A 17,522-nucleotide genomic window follows, 5' to 3' on the forward strand; every position below is an offset into this window, starting at 1 on the left:
CCATGAAGGGAAACATGCTCTTAGCATTAACCCTGTCAAGCCCCTTAAGAACCCTATAATGTTTCAATGAGATCATCGGTTTTTCTTCCAAACTCGTGCGTAGAGTCCCAACCTGTTTAGCCTTTCCTCATAAGATAATCCCTCCATACCAGCGGCCATCCTAGTAAACTTCTCCAAACTGCCTCCATTGAAATAATATCTTTCCTTGAATAAGTGAAGCAAAATTGCTGTCAGTACTCCAGGTGCGGTCTCAAGAGCACTTCGTACATTTGTAGCAAGACATCTCTACTCTTATACTCCAACGCCCTTGAAATCTGGAAGGCCAACACATTCCATTAGCCTTCCTGATTACCTGCTGAAACTGCGTGCTAGCTAATTCCTTTACTTCTAGTGTGCACACATTAAAATTTCCACAAATAACTAAGATTACTCAAGGGTTAAATCAGAAGAACAAGTTGAATAACCTTTGAGTTTAAATCATTGTGGATGGTCTGATCAAAGTGTTTAAAATGTCCAAAGTGTTGGATAGAGTAAATAAAGAAAGGTTACATCCTCCAGAGGGAGAATGCAGAGCAAAGGGCTGAAACCTTAAAACCAGAACCCAACCACCTGAGTGTGAAATAGGGAACCAGTATTTCACACCAACAACATTAGGAATCTGGAACTCTCAGAGGGCTGTCAGTGTCAGCTGATGTTTTCAAGATTGGGATCAGCAGATTTAATTGGTCAATAAAATGAAGAAGCAAGTATGAGAAAATAGAATCAGGTTACAAATTGGCCATGCATTAGCTGTAGAATATTTTGACTAGCACTATCTGAACTTGGCCTTTCAAGCCTGCCCTACCATTCAATAAGATCACTGATCTGATTTTAACCTCAACTCCACATTCCTGCATACCCTCAGTAATCCTTCATCCCCTTGGTAATCATGGACTGATCAACCTCTGTTTTAAAAATACTTAATGGTTGTGTCCACTGCCTTTTGAGGAAGATAATTCCAAAGACTCCCAGCCCTCAGAGAAAAAAAATGTTACCTCATCTCTGTGTTAAATGGCTGACTCCTTTTTTTTAAACGATGACCTGTACCTCCAAATTCTGCTACGATAGTAAACATTCTTTCCACATCCATCCAGTCAAGTCCTTAGGATTGTTTAAGTTTTAAATGAGTCACCTCTGACTTTTCGAAACTCCAGGGGATACATGGTTAACCTTTCCTCATACGGCAATCTACTCAATCCCCAGATTAATAAACATTCTCTGAACTGCTTCCAACACATTAACATCCTTCTGTAAGTATGGTGGCCGGTACTCCAGACAGTCAGACCATGCCCTGTACAACTGCATGCACTCAATTCCCCTCACAATAAACTAGACATCCTGTTAGCTTTCCTGATTACTTGGTGCCCCTGCAGACTAACCTGCTGTGATTCATGCACTCGGACACCCAGATCCCTTTGCAGCTAGAGCTCTGCAAGCTGTCACCATTCGTATAACGATGTGGATGTGTCGGTGTTGGACTGGGGCGGACAAGGTCAGAAGTCACGCAACACCAGGTTATAGTCCAACAGATCTATTTCAAATCACTTTATAATAACCTTTCTGCCCAATTGTTCACACTTTCCCAAATTGTACTTCATATACCAGATCTTTGCCCACTCACTTAGCCTATCTATATCCCCTTGTAGGCTCCTTATGTCCTCTTCACAACTCAGTTCCTGACTAACTTTGTGTCATCAGCAAAGTTAGCTACCATCCAATCCGTCTCTTCATCCAAATCATTTGTACAAATTGTAAAAGAATGGAGGCCCCAATACTGACCCTTGTAACACACTACCTGTGATATCCTGCCAGCCTGAAAAAGATCCACTTAATCCTGCTCTCTGCTTCCTGCGAGCCAGTTAATTTTTTATCAATGCTAATATGTTACCCCTTCACCATGTGCTTTTATCTTTGGTGTGGCACCTTATCAAATGCCTTCTGGTTCCCCTTTATCAATAATCACACATTACTTCTTCAAAAAGCTCCAATTAATGAGTTAAATATGATTTCCCTTTGATAAAACCATGTTGGCTCTGTTTGATGACCTTGAAGCTATCCAAATACCCTTTTATAACATACTTAACTGCAGCTTCTAGCATTTCCCCATGACAGATGTTAAGCAAACTGGCCTGTAGTTTCTTGTTTTCTACCTTTCTCTTCTTAAAGCTAATGTAACTCCTTTATTTCTTTCCAATCTAAAGTATACCTTCCCTGAACCTAATGAGTTTTGGAAAATTAAAACCAATGCTTGAACTATCGCACCATTACTACTTTTAGAAGTTAGGTTGAAAAACATCAGGACCTGGGGACTTATCAACTTGCAGTCAAATTTACTCAAACTCAACTGTAATTTTCTTGAGCTCCTCCCTCCCTTTCAATTCCTCATTCACAGCTAATTTCAGGATATTACTTGCAGCCTCTCTAGTGAAGACTGACATAAAATATGTTAAATTCATCTGCCATCTCTTTATCCTGCATTACTCACTCACCAGAGTTATTTCCAACAGGATTAACATTTACTTTAACTATTTTTTTAATTATCTGAAGAAACTTTTCCTATCTATTTACATTTGGCTAACTCTTTCTAGTACTCAAAGTTTTCCTTTTTATTAATCTTCTAGTAATTGTTTTTTGAAAATTTTCTGTCCAATCTTAGACTGCTACCCAATTATGTATTTTTGGATTATTAGTGTGTTTTGAGAAGATTTGTAGCTCAGGTTGAGGTTCTGGATGTAGGTTGCTCGCTGAGCTGGAAAATTCATTTTCAGATGTATCGTCACCATACTAGGTAACATCTTCAGTGAGTCTCTGGACGAAGCACTGCTGATGCTTCCTGCTTTCTATTTATATGTTTAGGTTTCTTTGGGTTGGTGATGTCATCTCCTGTGGTTATGTCATTTCCTGTTCTCTTTCGAGAGTTCAAGCGACTCTCAAAACTCGCTAACACCTATTGGCGCAATATACTAAAACTGGCCCAAAAATGGGAATCTAATGCCATTCAACAGAGTGCCACCCGCGAACAACTGTACTTCCTGCATGATTGCCTAAGAAAACAGGTACTTCCTAAATATCTTAAATACAAACCTCCCCTTAACACCCCACTAGCCAAAAGAATAGCAGAGCAAAACGCCCACAGAATGCTTAGGGAAGTGGTTAATGATGCCCACAACAGACTCCGTAAATACAACCAGGAAATTTTGCACCAAAAATCTTTACTCACTCATGCAACAGACCACAGTACGACAAGTCACAGATATTAGACAGCGACAAACACAGAAAATGAAAAAAAACTTGTCCTGCAGAAAAAAATTAGACAAACTTACACAAAATAACACTGACAACACAGAAGCATGAATAAAAAAAAAACTTATCTGACCGACCCTTAACAGACACTGAAAAAGCCGTCTTAGTAAGAGGAATAAATTACAACTTCCAGCATGCAGACAAGATTGATTTCTTAGGAGCATTAGAAACAACACTGAAAGACAACCAACTCACAGAAGAAACCCGGCAAACTATCAGACAGGTAGGCGCACCAACATTAAGCAGGGAAAAGGAAGGAAACACACTCAATAAACAAGAAAGAAAAGCATTAGCAAAACTAAAAAAAATAAAAACATTGCTATGCTACATGCAGACAAAGGACCCTTGACAGTCACTTTAAATCAAAGAGACTACATTGAAAAGGTGAATGCACTACTTGCAGATATAAACACTTACCAACAATTGGTTAAAGACCTGACCCCACAACTAGAGAACCGAATCACAGCCCTACTGAAAAGACTTCAGTAATCTGAAAAAATAAATAAGACGGACTTCCAAAAAACGAAACCAGATGGATCCAACACACCACACTTCTATGGATTACCCAGAATTCACAAACCAGGAGTTGTCCTCAGACCCATTGTCTCACTAACTGGAACATCAACTTACAGATTGGCCAAGGAGCTACACCATAGACTAAAACACTGAGTAGATGACTCACGCCACCCCATCCACTCCACCCAAGAATTCCTGAAAACCAAAGACACTAAGATAGAAGGAGATGAAACAATGGCCTCCTTTGATCTAACAGCCCTTTTCACATCAATCAACATCAACCTGGCCAAGGAAACACTGACTACACTATTAGAAGACCCAAAGACACAGACACCAAACACCACTAACTTCATCAGCAAGGACAATATCGTCAAGCTAGTGGACCTATGCCTTCCACCCACTTCACTTTCAACAACAAAATCTACAGACAAACTGATGGAACACCCATGGGATCTCCAATATCAGGGTTCTTAGCAGAGACTCGAAAAACAGCTCTGCCAACCATCCAACCCAAAGTTTGGGTCCGCTACATGGATGACATCTTTGTCATCACTAAATGAAACAAATTAGAGGAAATCTTCAAGACCATCAATAATACCCTTATTGGCATAAAATTCACGAAAGAGGTTGGAAAACAACAACAAACTGCCATTACTAGATGTCACAGTAGAGTGAACAGCCAATGGGGAACTTCAAACCAGAGTCTACAAGTAAACAACACATACGGACCAAATATTGAACGACAGAAGCAACCATCCAAACTTCCACAAACAAAGCTGCAACAGAACATTATTTCAATGAGCCAACACACACCGCAGCACAGAGGAACTAGGCAGAGCAGAGGAAAATCACCTATACAATGTATTCAAAAAGAATGGGTACCCAATGAATTCAGTCCATTGATTTCTCATCAACAAACCCAAACAAGACGACAAAACACATCCAGAAACCCGAGGCACTCTCCCCTACATCAAAGTCATCTTGGAAATGACTGGCAGACTACCCAGACTCCTTGGCATCACGGTAGCCCATAAACCTACCAACCCACTAAAATAGTAGCTAATGGACTTGAAAGACCCTATACAAACAACAAGCAAAACTAATGTTATTTACAGAACACAGTGCAAGAACTGTAACAAACACTACATTGGACAAACAGGCAGAAAACTAACCACCAGGATACATGAACAACAACTAACCACAAAACGACATGACCCTCTCTCACTAGTATCCTTACATACAGATAAGGAAGGACACCACTTCAACTGGGACAACACATCCATCCTAGGACAAACCAAACAGAGACACGCATGAGAATTCCTAGATGCATGGCGTTCCAACCGGACCTCTATTAACAAACACATTGACTTGGACCCTATTTACCACTCCCTGAGAAAAAGAACAGGAAATGGCATCACCACAGGAAATGCCATCACCAACCCAAAGAAACCCAAACACAAATAGAAAGCAGGAAACATCAGCAGTGGTTCACCTGGAGGTTCACTGATGATGTTACCGAGTATGGTGACAAAACATCTGAAAATGAATATTCCAGCTCAGCAAGCAAACCTACATCCAGATCTTACGATTAGGTTTGATATTATCTTACACTTTTTTTTTAGTTAACCATGATGACATGTCCGTCCCTTAGAATTGTCCTTATTTTTTGTAATATATCTTAGTTTACATTACAGTGTGGAAACGGGCCCTTCGGCCCAACAAGTCCACACCAACCCGCCGAAGCGCAACCCACCCATACGCCTACATGTACCCCTACACCTAACACTACGGGCAATTTAGCATGGCCAATTCACCTGACCTGCACATCTTTGGACTATGGGAGGAAACCGGAGCACCTGGAGGAAACCCACGCAGACACGGGGAGAACGTGCAAACTCCACACAGTCAATCGCCTGAGGCGGGAATTGAACCCGGGTCTCAGGCGCTGTAAGGCAGCAGTGCTAACCACTATGCCACCGTGCCGCCCACTAATCTGTTCTGTACTTTCTGAAATATCCTCTTAAATGTTTGCTACTGCATTTGTATTGACCTCTCAATCTAAATTGCCAGTTCACTTTTGGCTACCTCTGCTTTCCTTCCCTCATAATAGCCCTGGTTTAAAATCAAAACAATGATCTTGGACCCAAACCTCTATCGCTAAAACTGTATGTAAAATTCAATCATGTTATAGTTCCTGCTACAGAGAGAGTGCGCTTTGACAAGGAAGTCAGTAGTTAATCCTATCTTATTTGTCAAAACCAGGTATCTATAGCCTACTTTCCAGTTGGTGCCATAACATGTTGGTATAAGAAATTATTCCCAAAACATTCAATGAATTCTTATTCAACACTATTTTTCCCATCTGATTTTGCATCTATTTTGAAATCTCCCACAATTGCTGTACCCTTTTGACAAGGTCCCATTATTTCCTCCTTGAAATCTGGTCCTATCAAATGACTACTAATAGGGGGCCTATATACAAATCCCACAAGTGACCTCTTGTTTTCATCATTCCTCTTCTCTACTCAGACTGCTTCTTGATTCAGAAAGTTTCTTCAGATATTTTAAAAATACAAGACCATAAGATGTTGGAGCAAAATTAGATCATTCAGCCAATTAAGTCTGCTCCACCATTCAATCATAGCTGAATGTTTTGCAAACCCATTGTCCCCCCATCTCCCCTTTGATCCCCTTACGAATGAAGAACCTATCTATCTCTGCCTTGAATACAAAGTGACTTTCTGTGGCAAAGTGTTCCACAGATTCATCGCTCTCTGACTGAACTCATTTTAGTTCTAAAGGATTGTCCCTTCACTCTGAAGCTGTGCCCTTGGAGCTTGGTTTCTCCTGCTGGTGGAAACACCTTCTAAACATCCACTCTATCCTTGCCTCTTAGCATTCAGTAAGGTTCAATGAGATCCCCCTTCATCGTTCTAAACTCAGAGTACAGAGGCAGAGTCCTCAACCACTGTTCATATGACAAGCCCTTCATTCCCAGCATCACTCTTGTAAACCTCCTCTCCATCCCTTCCAAAGCCGGCAGACCCATCCTTTGATTCAGAGCCCAAAGCTGCTCATAATATTGCAAATTCAATCTGACCAGAGCCTTATATGGTCTCAGCAACACATCTCTGCTTTTGTATTCTAGTCCTCTTGAAATGAATGCCAACATTGCATTTGCCTTCCTTACTGCCAACTGAATCTGCATATTAACCTTAAGAGAATCCTGAACTAGGACTCCTAAGTCCCTTTGTGCTTCAGATTTATGAAGCTTTCCCCATTTAGAAAATAGTCTATGCCTCTATTCTTCCCATCAAAGTGCATAACCTCACACATTGTATTCCACCTACATCTTCTTTGCCCAAAGCCTGAGAAGTCCTTCAGTAGCCTCCTCACTTCCTCAGTACTGCATGTCCCTCCACCTATATTTGTGTCATCTGCAAAATTTAGATAATGTGATTGTTTGTGGTTCCAACAGTGGCTCCTGTGGAATTTCAGTTATCAGCTTCCACCCTTAATCCCCACTCTCTACTTTCTGCCAGTCAGCCAATCCTCTATCCATGATAGTAGCTTGTCCTTAATCCCATGGGCTCTTATCTTATTTAGCAGCTTCCCAAGCAGAACCTTGTCACAGGCCTTCTAAAAATCCAAATAGATTATGCCTTCTGGCTCTCGTTCATCTAACTTGCTTGTTACCTCCTGAAAGAATTCTACTGGATTTGTCAGGCATGACCTCTCCTTATTGCAGCCATACCAACTCAGCCCTATTTTACCATGCGCTTCCAACTACTCTGTAAACTCATCCTTAATACAGTAATGGAATCTAAAATCTTACCAATGACCAAGGTCAGGCTAACCAGCCTATAGTTTCCAGTTTTCTGCCTCTTTCCCTTCTTAAACAGGGATATGACATTATCCATTTTCCAGTGCTCTGGGACCCTCACTTACTCCAGTGATTCCTGAAATATCACCAATACCTTTACAAGCTCCTCCGCTATATCCATCAGAACTCTGGGATGCAGTCCTTGGTTTGGGTGATTTATGTCTTCACACCTTTCAGCTTCCCCAGGACCTTCTCCTTAGTGATGTCTACTACACTCACCTCTGACCTCGCTCTGTTGAAGTTCTGGCATGTTGCTAGTATCTTCCACTGTGAAAGCGTAAGCAAAGTAATAATTCCGTTTCTCAGCCATTTCTATGTTCCCTATTACCACTTCTCCAGCCTCATTTTCCAGTAGTCCAACATCTACTTTTGCCTCTCTCTTACCTTTATATACCTAAAGAAAACTCTTTGCAATCTTATATTACTAGCCAATTACCCTCATACTTCACCTTCTCCCCCACCTCCCCCCCCCAACTTATTGTTTTAGTTGTTTTCTGCTGGTTTTTAAAAGGCTTCCCAATCCTCTGACTTCCCACTAATCTTCACCACATTGTGGACTTTCTCTTTTGCTTTTCTGTTGTTCCTGATTTCTTCATCTTTCAGGAAGTCTTTGTAGATAGCTTTACAGTTAGGAACAAAGAACAATACAGTTGATCTGTGGTGTTTGATTATGAACCTTTCAGCCATTGGAAACAGTTCTGTTCCTTTACTCCATCAAAGCTCATGATTTTATACATTTCCGTTGAGGATCTCCTCTGATAATTCTCTATTCCAAGATCAACCCTAGCTTCTCCAGTCATACCGTAAGATTGTGAATCTTCATTTCCTGCAACCATTCCAATTAATCTCTCTTTTGCTCACTATCTCTCAGGCTTTATATCTTTGCTAAAGTGTGGTGCCTATAAATGGGCACAAAATGAGGCCAAAGCCTATTTGAAATATGACAAGAATTAAAATACAATACAATCATGAGATCTGGCACTCCTGAGATTCATAGATCAGTTCTTCGTTTTTAAACAATCATTAAGTTTTTTTTAATGCTTTGATTAAACACAGCAATTTATGAAGAGAACCTGTGTTTAGCACCGAGAATTTACTGAACTTTTCATTTGGAACCAAGTTTGGAGTCATACTGTCAAGGTCAAACAGCATAGAAATAGATCTTTTGGCTCATCCAACCAATAAACCGAGAAATATAATAATCCCATTTAACTGCACTTGGTCCATAGCCTATCATGTCTTGGCATTGTAAGTGCTCATAGAATTGCTTCTTAAATGTTGCAAGAGTATCCATCTCTCACTCTCAGTACCACGTGCTAGCAAGTAATTTAAAAAAACCAGATGCAGGGTGGCTTAAGAATTGGTGCAGGATGGAAGGTTTTTGATTCCTGGATCACTGAGACCATTTCTGGGGAATGTGGGACCTCTACAAGCGGGAGAGTCTGCACCTGAACCAACATGGGACAAATATCCTTGTGGGAGAGCTGGTTAGTGTTGTTGGGAGGAGTTTGAACTAGCTCAGCAGGGACAAGAGACAGAGTACACCTTACAAAAGGAACCTAGATAAAGGATGTTGAGCCTTGTTGTGTCTCAAGGGAGTAAGGCATGGTTGGATGGCCACTACTTTAATGCTAGGAGTACTTCAATATTCTGTGAAATAGGATCTTCAGGCATGACAGGGATGTAAAAGAGGAAGTGGTGTTGCATTATTAATTAAGGTGTCAGTTACAGCAGTAGGGAGGGATGATATTTTAGCAAGGTTGTCAAATGAGGGTTTGTGGGTCGAGCTTAGGAATAAAAAGGGGGCAATTACATTGGAAGCAGTGTGTTTTAGGCTCCCAAAGAGTCAGCAGCAATGGAGGAGTAGGTATGTAGTTCTTTTGCTGAGGTGTATAGAAAATAATAAGATAATTATATTAGGGGATTTTAATTATGCCAATATTAGAACATAGAACAATACAGCGCAGTACAGGCCCTTTGGCCCTCGATGTTGCGCCGATCCAAGCCCACCTAACCTATACTAACCCACTATCCTCCATATACCTATCCAATGCCCGCTTAAATGCCCATAAAGAGGGAGAGTCCACCCTGCTACTGGCAGGGCATTCCATGAACTTACAACTCGCTGAGTGAAGAACCTACCCCTAACTTCAGTCCTATATCTACCCCCCCTTAATTTAAAGCTATGCCCCCTTGTAATACCCGACTCCATACGCGGGAAAAGGTTCACACTGTCAACCCTATCTAACCCCCTAATCATCTTGTACACCTCAATCAAGTCACCCCTAAACCTTCTTTTCTCTAATGAAAACAACCCTCAGTCTTTCCTCATACGATCTTCCTTCCATACCAGGCAACATCCTGGTAAACCTCCTCTGCACCCGTTCCAGTGCCTCCACATCCTTCCTATAGTATGGTGACCAAAACTGCACACAATATTCCAGATGCGGCCGCACCAGAGTCTTATACAACTGCATCATGACCTCAGGACTCCGGAACTCAATTCCTCTACCAATAAAAGCCAGTACGCCATATGCCTTCCTCACCGCACTATTTACCTGGGTGGCAACTTTCAGAGATCTGTGTACATGGACACCAAGATCCCTCTGCTCATCCACACTACCAAGTATCCGACCATTAGCCCAGTACCCCATCTTTTTGTTATTCTTCCCAAAGTGAATCACCTCACACTTAGCTACATTGAATTCCATTTGCCACCTTTCTGCCCAGCTCTGCAGCTTCTCTATATCCTGCTGTAACCTGCCGCATCCTTCCTCACTGTCAACAACTCCTCCGACTTTCGTATCATCCGCAAACTTGCTCACCCAACCTTCTAACCCCTCTTCCAGGTCATTTATAAAAATGACAAACAGCAATGGTCCCAAAACAGATCCTTGCGGAACACCGCTAGTGACGGCACTCCATGAAGAAACTTTGCCATCAACTACTACCCTCTGTCTTCTTCCATCCAGCCAATTCCTAATCCAAACCTCCAACTCACCCTCAATGCCATATCTCCGTATTTTCTGCAGTAGCCTACCATGGGGAACCTTATCAAATGCCTTACTAAAATCCAGATATACCACATCTACCGCTTTCCCCTCATCAACCTCCTTCGTCACCTTTTCAAAGAATTCAATAAGGTTTGTGAGGCACGACCTGCCCTTCACAAAATCATGCTGACTATCATTGATCACATTATTCCTATCCAGATGTGCATAGATCCTATCCCTTACAATTCTCTCTAAGACTTTGCCCACAACAGAAGTGAGACTCACCGGCCTATAGTTACTAGGGTTATCCCTACTCCCCTTTTTGAACAAGGGAACCACATTTGCTATCCTCCAGTCTTCTGGCACTACTCCTGTAGACAAAGAGGACATAAAAATCAAGGCCAATGGCTCTGCAATCTCCTCCCTTGCTTCCCAGAGAATCCTAGGATAAATGCCATCAGGCCCAGGGGACTTATCTATTTTCACCTTTTCCAGGATTTCCAACACCTCTTCTCTACATACCTCAAAGCCATCCATTCTACTTATTTGTGACTCAGTATTCACATCGACGACAATGCCCTGTTCCTGAGTAAATACTGAAGAAAAGTATTCATTCAGTGTCTCCCCAATCTCTTCCGCCTCCACACGCAACTTCCCACTACTATCCTTGACTGGACCTATTCCTACCCTAGTCATTCTTTTATTCCTCACATACCTATAGAAAGCCTTAGGGTTTTCCCCAATCCTACCGACTAAGGACCTTTCATGTCCCCTCCTTGCTGCTCTTAGCTCTCTCTTCAGGTCCTTCCTGGCTACCCTATACCTCTCAATCGCCACAATTGAACCTTCACGTCTCATCTTGAGATAGGCCACCCTCTTCCATTTAACAAGGGATTCCAATTCCTTATTAAACCACGGCTCCCTCGCACGACCCTTTCCTCCCTGCCTGACAGGTACATAATTATCAAGGACACTCAATAGTTGCTCCTTGAACAAGCTCCACATATCATTTACACTCTTGCCTTGGAGTCTACTTTTCCAAGCCACACATCCTAAGTCATGCCTCACCGCATCATAATTTCCCTGACCCCAGCTATAACTCTTGCCCTGTAGTACACACTTATCCCTCTCCATCACGAGAGTAAAAATCACCGAATTATGGTCACTATCCCCAAAGTGCTCACCTACCTCTAATTCTAACACCTGGCCTGGTTCGTTACCCAGAACCAAATCCAGTATGGCCTCACCTCTTGTTGGCCTGTCTACATATTGTGTCAGGAAACTCTCCTGCACACATTGAACAAACACTGACCCATCTAACGAACTTGAGCTATAGCTTTCCCAATCAATATCAGGAAAGTTAAAGTCCCCCATAACAACCACCCTATTACTGTCACTCATCTCCTGAATCACCTTCCCTATCCTTTCTTCAATGATTCTAGGACTATTAGGAGGCCTGTAAAAGACTCCTAACAGGGTGACCTCACCTTTCCTATTCCTAACCTCAGCCCAAACTACCTCAGATGGCAAGTCCTCATCCATCGTCCTTTCCACCACTGTAATACTATCTTTGACAAGCAATGCCACACCTCCCCCTCTTTTACCCCCACCTCTGACCCTACTAAAACATTTAAATCCTGGAACCTGCAACAGCCAATCCTGTCCCTGTTCTAGCCATGTCTCCGTAATAGCCACAACATCGAAGTCCCAGGTACCAACCCACGCTGCAAGTTCACCTACCTTATTTCGTATACTTCTTGCATTGAAGTATACACACTTCAAGCCACTTTCCTGTTTACAGGCACCCTCCTTGGAAATTGATGCCATGTTCCTAACCTCCCTACACTCCAGGCCCTGCACCCTGAAGCTACAATCTGGGTTCCCATGCCCCTGCAGAGTTAGTTTAAACCCCCCCCCAAGAGCACTAGCAAACCTCCCCCCAAGGATACTGGTGCCCCTCAGGTTCAGGTGTAGACCATCCTGCTTATAGAGGTCCCACCGTCCCCAGAAAGAACCCCAGTTACCCAAAAACCGGAATCCCTCCCTCCTGCACCATCCCTGTAGCCACGCATTTAAGTGTTCTCTTTCCCTAGTCCTCGAATCTCTATCACGTCGCACGGGTAACAAACCAGAGACAACAACTCTGTTCGTTCTAACTCTGAGCTTCCAACCTAGCTCCCTGAAAGCCTGTCTAACATCCTCGGCACTCCTCCTACCTATGTCGTTGGTGCCAATATGGACCACGACTTCCGGCTGCTCCCCCTCCCCCTCCAGGACCCGGAAAACACGATCAGAGACATCACGTACCCTTGCACCTGGGAGGCAACATACCAAACGTGAGTCTCTCTCGTTCCCACAAAACCGCCTATCTGTGCCCCGAACTATCGAGTCCCCAATTACTACTGCTCTGCTCTTCTTCACCCTTCCCTTCTGAGTAACGGGGACAGGCTCCGTGCCAGAGACCTGAGATAATTGAGATAATCATCGTATAAAGGGTTTAAGAGGGATCAGATTTCTTGAAATGTATTCAGGACAGCTTGTTACATCAACATGTAGATTGTCCCTATTGGCTTTGTGGGTCAACCTACAGCAGGTCGACTGCAGCTGTTTAAGAGGGAAACTCCCCAGCACTACAGCAACTAGGGACACGCATTTAATGCAGGCTGGACAGTACAGTGCTTGACTTGAACTTGTGGACCAGGCCTCTGCTTTTCCAAAGCTGTTTTAAAACTAATAGAATCATGGTCATCGGTCCCAAAATGCTGCCCCTCTAACACCTCAAGTTATTTGCCCTCCTTACTTAAAAAAAAAGTTTGAGTTTTGTTCTTCTCTAGTAGGGCCATCTACATACTGACAGAGAAGGTTTTCTTGAATATACTTAAATTCCTCCCCATCCAAGCCCTTCCCAGTCTATGTTTGGAAAGTTAAAATCCCTTACTATTACAACACATTTTCCTTACAGCTATCTATGATCTCCCTAAATATTTGCTCCTCAATTTCCCTCTATTACAGCTGTGCCAGCCTTAGTAAGAAGTTTAGTGTGCATTCACTGACTAATCTTCACTGGGGCTTTTTGATGTTTATAATGATATTTCTGGGGTAAAAGGGATGGTGCAAGTTTGAATCTTCAGCTGGTATTTGTAATGAAAATTTTCCAACTTTTTTTGTGTCATATAACAGGATTCACACTCTTATTTATTCTTTATTCTTGCTGCTCAGTAACTGACCTCCACCGTTCAAAAAAAAAGCAGATATAGGTCACACTAGCGTTCTCTGTGGAATTAAATTTGTCCAGTATTAACATGAGCTGGAATCATAACAGTAGACAAAAGTTTCAGGGTACTAAAGGTAACAATGACATAATTGTTTCAGTGGTGTGCTAATATTTCATGAAGATAGAAAATCAACACTAATGTCTTTTCATGAATAGCTAGTGTCCAGTGTTAATAGCCTTTCAATTTTTTAAAATTCATTTATAGGATGTAGGCATCCCAGAATGCTGGCTGGCCAGCCTGCATTAAATGCGTGTCCCTAGTTGCTGTAGTGCTGGGGAGTTTCCCTCTTAAACAGCTGCAGTCGACCTGCTGTAGGTTGACCCACAAAGCCAATAGGACGGAATTCCAGGATTTTGACCCAGCGTCAGTGAAGGAACAGTGATTTCATATATCTGTTGCCCTTGTCCTTCTAAATGGAGGTGGTTGTGGGTTTGGAAAGTGTTGTCTGAGGCTCTTTGGTGAATTTTTGCAGTGCTTCTTGCAGATAGTACGGACTGTTGCTACTGAGTGTTGGTGGACAGAGTGGATGCTTGTGAATGCAGTGACAATCAAGTAGGCTGCTTTGTCCTTGATGGTGCTAAGCGTCTTGAGTATTAGTGGAACTGCACTCAGCCAGGCAAATGGGGAATATTCCATTACATTCCTGACTTGTGCCTTGTAGATGGTGGACATTGTCCAGATTTTGTTACATTTGAACATGGACTGTCGTTGCAAATGGTACTGAATATTGTGTAATCATCAATGAATATCCTCACTTCTGACTTCATGATGGAGGGAAAATCATTGATGAAGCAGCTGAAGATGGTTTGGTCTGGGACACTGCTGTAAGGAATTCCTGCAAAGACATAGATGAGTGGAGATGACCTTGTGAAGTGGTTGTCGGAAGTCAGTCATCTCCATTCCTGTGAAGGTGGTGTTTGGAATGTTTTCCTTCATTGGTCAGAGCACTGAGTATAGTAGTGGCGAGGTCATGTTGTGGCTGTACAGGACATTGGTTAGGCCACTTCTGGAATGTGCGCAATTCTGGTCTCCCTCCTATCAGAAGGATGTTGTGAAACTTGCAAGAGTTCAGAAAAGATTTACAAGGATATTGCCAGGGTTAGAGGATTTGAGCCTATAGAGAGGCTGAATAGACGGGGGCTGGAGCATCAGAGGTAGAGGAGTGACCTTATAGAGGTTTATAAAATCATGAGGGGCATGGATAGGATAAATAGACAAAGTCTTTTCCCTGGAGTGGGTGAGTCCAGAACTAGAAGGCATAGGTTTAGGGTGAGAGGGGAAAGATTTAAAATGGGCCTAAGTGGCAACCTTTTCACAGAGACTGGTGCAGGTATGGAATGAACTGCCTGAGGAAGTGGTTGAGGCTGATACAAGTACAACATTTAAAAGCATCTGGATGGGTATATAAATAGGAAGGGTTTCAAAGGATATGGGCTGAGTGCTGGCAAATGGGACTAGATTAGGTTAGGATATCAGATTAGCATGGGCGAGTTGAGCTGAAGGGTCAGTTTCCATGCAGTACATCTCTATGACTCTATGGCAGTTTGGCCACTGATACCCTTTGATTCCAGTTTTGCTAAGGCCCCTTAATGCCACACTCTATCGAATGCAGCCTTGATGTCAAGGACTATCACTCTCACTTCGCCTCTACAATTCAGCTCTTTTGTCCATATTTGAACCAAGCCTGTAAGGAGGGCAGGAGTGGAACAACCCTGGTGGAACACCAACTGGGTGTCACTGAGCAGATTTTTGCTGAACAGGTGCTGCTTTATTGCGCTACTGATGACACATTCTGTCACTTCACTGATGATCATGAGTAGAATGAAGGGGTAGTAACTGGCTGGGTCGGATTTGCCTTGCTTATTACTTACAGGACATACTTGGGAAATTTTCCACATTGTCGGGTACATGGTAGTGTTGCAACTGTACTGGAACATCAGTCTTTGGTACTATTGCCAGAATATTTTCAGGGCCTGTAAGCTTTGAGTATCTAGAGTCTCCAACTGTTTCTTGATATCACGTGAAGTGAATCAAATTGGCTCAAGACTGTATCTGTAATGCTGGAGACCACTGAAGGCAACTGAGATGGATCATCCACTTGGCAATCTTCAGCCAGGAGTCTGCTTTATCTTTTGCACTGATGTGCTGGGGTCTTCGATCATTGAGAATAGGGATATTCATGGACCTCCTCCTCCAGTGATGCTGTTCAGTGGCTTCACCAGGTTGACACCTCATCTTCAGGTCTGCCTGGTGCCGCTCCTGCCATGCCCACCTGCACTCTCCATTGAACCAGGGTGGATCGGCTGGCTTGATGGTAACGGTTGAGTGGGGGATTTATCAGGGAGTGAGGTTAGATTGTGCTGGAGTACAATTCTCCTGCTGCTAATTGGCCCACAGCACCTCACAAATGCTGAGTGTTGAGTTCCTAGATCTATTCGAAGTCCCATTTAGCATGGTGGGATAGTGCTACATAACACAATGGAGGTTATTTGCAATGTAAAGGCAGGACTTTGTCTCTACAAGGAGTGTGCAGTGGTTGGTTTTTCCGATACTGTCATGGATAGATGCATCTGCAGTTAGCAGATTAGTAAGGATGAGGTCAAGTATGTTTTTCCCTCTTGTTGGTGCCCTCACCAATTGCTGCAGACCCAGTCTAGCAGCTATGCCCTTTAGACCCAACCAGCTTGATCAGTAGTATGGCTGCTGAGCCACTCTAGGAGATGGAAATCCTCCACCCAGAGTACATTTTGTGCCTTTGCCATTCTCCGTGCTCCCTCAACATGGAGGAGTACCAATTCATCGGCTGAGGAAAGACAGTACGTGGCAATCAACAGGAGGATTCCTTTCCCATGTTTCACCTAAGCCATGAGACTTTGAGGGGTCTGGAATCAATGTTGAGGGTTCCTGACGATGCACCACTCTGCCACCACTGCTATTTCCCAACATATCCAGGGATGCTCTTGGTGGTGCCTGAGACATTGGAAGGTACCATCAGTGAGAGTGTGACTGTGTCAGGCTGTTTCTTGACTAGTCTGAGAGACAACCATCCCAATTTTGGCAGTAGGCCCCAGGTGTTAGGTGGACTTTGGAGGGTCAACTGTGTTTTGGCCATTGTCTTTTCAGGTGGTTAGGCTGATGCCAGGTGATCCTCCCATTTCATTCCTTTGAGACTTTGTAGCAATTGTTACAACTGAATGGTTTGCTAGGCCATATCAGAGAGCAATTGAGAATCAACTAGATTGCAATGGGTCGACAGTCACGTCGGCCACACCAGATGAGAATGGTAGATTTCCTGAAGGATATTAGTGAACCATATGAGTTTTTTCTGACAATTGACAGTGATTTCATGGTCATCAGTAGATTCTTAGTTCCGGAGCTGTGAACCTAGAGTCATACGTAGGTCAGGACAGCAGATTTCCTTCCCTAAAGGAAGGAAAAGAGACCTTAGTGCACCAGCTGGTTTTATCCAACAATTGACAGTGGTTACATGGTTGGCATTGACTAGCTTTTTAG

This window comes from Chiloscyllium plagiosum, unplaced genomic scaffold, assembly GCF_037043375.1.
Source record: "Chiloscyllium plagiosum isolate Xiang-an unplaced genomic scaffold, Cpla_swu_hap1 HiC_scaffold_31, whole genome shotgun sequence".
NCBI lineage: Eukaryota > Metazoa > Chordata > Chondrichthyes > Orectolobiformes > Hemiscylliidae > Chiloscyllium > Chiloscyllium plagiosum.